The sequence below is a fragment of the Mesocricetus auratus genome, unplaced genomic scaffold (assembly GCF_017639785.1).
Source record: "Mesocricetus auratus isolate SY011 unplaced genomic scaffold, BCM_Maur_2.0 Super-Scaffold_100008, whole genome shotgun sequence".
Taxonomy (NCBI): Eukaryota; Metazoa; Chordata; class Mammalia; order Rodentia; family Cricetidae; genus Mesocricetus; species Mesocricetus auratus.
Window position 1 is genome coordinate 45,801,551 of NW_024429192.1, and position 5,590 is coordinate 45,807,140.

Here is a 5,590-nt window from a genome sequence, read left to right on the forward strand (position 1 = left end):
AACTTCTTAATTCAAAAGCAACTTTAGGGTCACAAAAAATTGACAGAACAGATTTTTTTCTTTCTTTTTTGTTTTTAAGAGACATGGATTCTCTGTATTGTTTTGGAGACTGTCAGACCAGCCCCGCCTCGAACTCACAGAGATCCGACTGCCTCTGCCTCCTGAGTGCTGGGATTAAAGGCGTGCGCCACCACCACCCGGCCACAAAACAGATTTCTTATATATCTTATGTCCCCACCTGCACAAAACCTCCCCATCACTAACATCTCATCATAGTTCACATTTCTTGTAACTTATTACCTAATTAACTCAAATACATTACCACTTGTAATCCTGTCTGTCTATCTATCTATCTATCTATCTATCTATCTATCTATCTATCTATCTATCTATCATTTATCTTTAGGGTAATAGAACTCATGGCTTTCTAAAAGAAACCCTAAGAGCTACCTTTCTTGTTAATCACACAAAAGCACAGACATGCCATCTGTGACCTAGAGTAATTGCCAACCAGATTTCAAATCTGCGGCCACTTTGCTTTGTACATCCCAGCCACCAGGACTATGAAATAAGTTTCTGTTACTTTAGAACTCCTTGGGTCTGTGGTAATTTATCATAGCCATTCAAATAGATTAACACAGGAATGCACCCACAGTCTTAGTGCTGAACAGACCGTATTTACTCTTCTAAACATCCTTTATGAGCCACCCATCTGTCTCTCTCTTTCACAGACAAATTTTATTTTCTCTGTATTTACATGTTTTTCAGAATGTTATATATTTGGAATCATACAGCATCCTCAGATTGGATTGTCTTTCAATTGATACAGTGAGCTTGAGTTCCTCTCTGTCTTTTCAGGACTTGTTAGCTCATTTCTTTTTATCACTGACCACATGCTATGGAGTAGTTGTATCAATTTTAAAACAGTATGTTCACCCAAGGACACTGTGGCTGCTTACATGTCTTGAAAAACAAACTTGGTAAAGCTGTTATTAAATAATGATGCCCAAGTATTAGGAAGCACGTAAGCGTGTTGACATCTTACTTTTAGGTTGTATGATAAAAGTATGTTCTTTTATAACAAATTGCAATCTGCCTTCCAACAGGACTGCACCATTGTGTACACGGTCACAGTGTTAGAGAGCTCCTGCTGCACTCTTAATCACTACCTGATGCCAGTGTTCCAGGTTTTGGCCATTGTAAGTAAGAGTGTGTAGGCTATTTCGCTGCTTTAGTTTTCACTTTGTGATGACATATGAACTTGGCATCTTCTCAGTCATCTCAATCTTCTCATACACCCATCTGCAGTGTACACATTTTCTTAGATGAGTGTCTTGTGGGATGCATTTCATAATTCTTTGTATATTTGGATGGTGGTATTTATCTCATACATCTTTTACAAATATATTCTCTAAATATTTGACTTGTCTTCTCATCCAACTCTTTGTTTCGCTCATGGGACACCCTTTCTAAAAGGTAATGCTATTCACAAGGTCATTTAGGTTTTTCTCTAAATTGCCCTTTGAGGGACCTAATAATTTTGCACTTTATATTCGAGTCTATAAGTATTTTGATTTTTGTTTTTGAAGGGTGTTGGAAACTTGAGGTAGTCAGCTCTCTTCTTTTACCCTGTGGGTCCCTGACATTGAATTCAGGTCATTAGACCTGGCTGCAAGGACTTACTTTCTAATCCCCTTCACTAGTCCTAAATTGCAAATTTCTTGGCATAAAATTGTTCTCTATAGTCTTTTCTATTTTTAGTATCTATAGATTCTGAAATGGTGTTGTCAATATGCTCTTGACATATATAAATTTTCCTTTGGTCTTAATCATTCTGACTAATGGTTGTTGAATTTTTGTGATGTTTTCCTGTTACATATAACCTCATTTTTATTTATTTTATTTTGATCGGTTTCATTTGTTCTTCCTTCCATTTTCTGCTTCAGTAGCTGAAGCCATAGATTTGAAAGCTTTCTTTTAATAGGCATATACAGTATTACAATTTCTTCCTCAATATTTTTGTACAACAGAATTTTTCCTAATGATATCACTCTGTTATGTGATTTGTTGACATTACCATATCAACTCCATTTAAATTTATACATATTTATGTGTATATATATGCTAAAATATATTAATACTACCTGTTCAGTCCATATAATGTTACTTGTATATATGTGCTTTCATGGCTGACCACTTGGTATTGAATAACCAATTGGTAGGGAGGTATTCTTTTCCAGAAAAAATACTTTCTCCTGCTCTCAGAATTCCTTCATTGCTTTTAGTCCTTTATCCAGGGTTAGGGCTACATAGTAACCATAATATTACCCCCTTCAATGGTAGCATGTTTATTGGTATACTATTTGTTGAGGTCTTGTCATAAACAGGAAAATTGAAATGCAGTCACTAGGCACATAATGTGTGCAGAGGGAGAGAGTGATAATAATGATAAAGATGTATCCTAATCAAAGAAAACTAGATAACAGTAGAAAGACCTTACAGCACTGAAGGTCAAGAATAGCAGCCTGCCATCTCTAATTATGGGACAATATTTCAAATTACAGTTGAAGCAAATAGTTTTAAGATATTTGAAAATTAGAAAAATTCATCAAAAAGAGATCTGAGGCAAAGGAGAGACTGAAGGAAATTCTTCAAAAATAAAGGAATTGGATGTCAACTGGTGTTGTCATTGTGCAGATCTTGTTTAGGTGACCATATCGCTAAGATTTCATGGGTGCAGCTTCCCTATCATGTAGAAAAGAAAAGACACTATCCTATAGCAGAGGTGCTGATCCTCTGGCTCTTACAATATTTCTGGCCACTAGAAATGATGCTGGAAGGAAACCCTTATAAAAATAAAATAAAATAAACTCTGGCTAAATGTAAAAACAATTTTATTAATAGTTTAACAATTTAAATAATTTCTGTTTATATTAAAATTATATATATATATATATTGTTGCTTCAGCTGATGTTTATTGACATTCAGGTGGGCACTATAGCAACAGGCCTGGAGATGCTGCAGAAGAGGAGGTGGAGAGTGGAGTGTGTGTGCCTGCAGTCACAGCTGAGTGGAGTGCACAAGGAGGAATGGAAGAGGCCAAAGCTGTTGGGGAAGCAAATCAGACCCAGGGTCAAGGGTTATCTACACAGGAACCTGGGCCCCACGCCCTAAGCCCCTACTCTTGCTGTCTCCTGACTCCCAGGCCATGGCTGGGAGTTCTCTGGGCAACTTTCTACAGGAGCAAAACAGAGATGCGATAAAGGCAGAGGGTTTCCAATTCTGCGTTCCTCCTTCATCCCTAGGTTGGGTAGAGCCATGATAGACAGCTGGGCTCTAGTCCATATTTCAAAGGCATTAATTTTCCCTGGTTTCCCAGCCCACCAGCGCCACAGTATGGCCCAGAGTGAGCTCTACAAGCATTGCTGGCCTAATGGATGGGATGGGGGAGGGGAATGGGACAAGGGCTAGAAGAGGGGCTCCAGAGTGCCATCAAGGCACAGGCACGACACGCACGGTGTTGGTGAAGCCAGAGCCAGGGCGCCACCCAGTCAGCACAATGACCACATCTCCCTTCTTGAAGAAGCCTCGGGCCTTGCCAACATTCATGGCCAAATTCACACGGAGGTCTACATCCTCAGCCCAGGTGTCCAGTACCGCATCTTTACATAGCACAGGAAAGATGCCACGGCACAGATGGGCCGGATGAGCTGTCTGGGGATTGCGAGTCACAGCAATGATGGGAGCATGTGGGCTGTACCTAGCCACCTTGTGAGCGCTCCTGCCAGATTTGGTGAGCACGAAAATAGCCCCACTGCAACACTTGAAAGAGGCCTTCACGGCACCTACACCTACGGCAGCAGCTTCTGTGGGACCGTTGGTAATAGGCGCCAGACGGCGGGCAGACTAGATGGCAGCCTCTGCCTCATGGGCAATCAGGTGCTGCATGCGGACAGCTTCCAGAGGGTAATCCCCTTTGGCTGTTTCTCCCGACAGCATGATGCAGTCAGCTCCATCTAGGACTGCATTGGCCACATCACTGCCCTCAGCACGGGCTGGGCGAGGTTTCTTGATCATGCTCTCCAGCATCTGAGTGGCACAGATGACAGGCTTTCCAGCTCGGTTGCATCGTCCGATCATCATCTTCTGAGCCAGGAATCTCAATGCCCAGGTCACCACGAGCCACCATGATCCCATCACTGGCCTCCAAAATCTCATCAAACCTGCGGACGCCTTTATGGTCCTCGATTTTGCTGATGATCTTGATGTTCTTGCCCTTCTCTCCCAGGACCTTCCTAACCTCATGCACATCGGCTGCCTTGCGGATGAAAGACGCAACACCATGTCTACATCCTGCTCCACCCCAAACTTCAGGTCCTGGATGTCCTTTTCTGACACAGCAGGGAGATCCACAGCGGCTCCAGGGAGATTCACCCGCTTCTTGCTGCCCAAGGAGCCGCCATTTTCCACCTCTGTCACCAGGAAGTCAGCACCTTTCTCCTTCACCTGCAGTGAAATGAGCCCGTCATCCACGTAGATCTTGCTACCCACCTCCGCCACCTTACAGATGTTCTTATAGTCCAGCCACAGGATGTTCTCATCACACTTCTCCATGTAGGCGTTGTTCAGGGTGATCTTCAGGGTGGCTCCCTTCTTCAGCTCCACTTCTGCAGTGCAGCTGCCTTTGATGAGTCCAGTCCTGATCTCAGGTCCCTTTGTGTCCAGAGCCACAGCAAAAGATCGGTAGAGGATGGGGTCAGATACGAAGCTTTCTGTGGCTGTACGCACATTCTTGATAGTTTCTGCATGATACTCATGAGTTCCATGAGAGAAATTCAGACGAGCCACATTCATTCCAGATTTGATCATCTCCTTCAGCATCTCCACAGACCGGGAAGCAGGACCAATGGTACAAATGATGCCAGTGATGCGAGCCGTGATGGGTGAGGAGTCAATGTCCAGGCGGCACATATGTTCCAGGAAGGTGTCAGCCATGGCTGCATGGAGCTGCTGGGTCTGAATGAAGGCAGTTCCGGCTTCACTGTGTGGTTTTGGCATGGTTTCTCTGTGGCTTTGGAGGCTGTCCTACAACTAGCTCTTGTAGACCAGTCTGGTTTCAAACTCACAGAAAATCCCAGCACTCGGGAGGCAGAGGCAGGGAGATCCACAGCGGCTCCAGGGAGGTTCACCCCCTTCTTGCTGCCCAAGGAGCCGCCATTTTCCACCTCTGTCACCAGGAAGTCAGCACCTTTCTCCTTCACCTGCAGTGAAATGAGCCCGTCATCCACGTAGATCTTGCTGCCCACCTCCGCCACCTTACAGATGTTCTTATAGTCCTCTGCCTCCCGAGTGCTGGGATTAAAGGCATGTGCCATCACCACCTGGGGAATATATGTTCTTTTAATATATAATTTTATCATATAATTATTTTATATATAGGTATACATATTTATATATTTATAATTAAAGAAAAAAGAGATCGATAACCATGAATTTGAGAAAGAGCAGGGGATCCATACATGTTGCTGCTCTAGAGGCGATGAGACCTGGGAGAATGGAGCCAATAAACAAGGCAGACTAAAGCCTTAT

The 5,590-nt window shown here is 43.2% G+C and overlaps 1 pseudogene; it reads right to left on the bottom strand.

Moving 5' to 3' along the window:
- Positions 1–2,959: 2,959 nt before the first annotated feature.
- On the bottom strand, positions 2,960–5,059 carry LOC101843323 (annotated as a pseudogene).
- Positions 5,060–5,590: the final 531 nt, after the last annotated feature.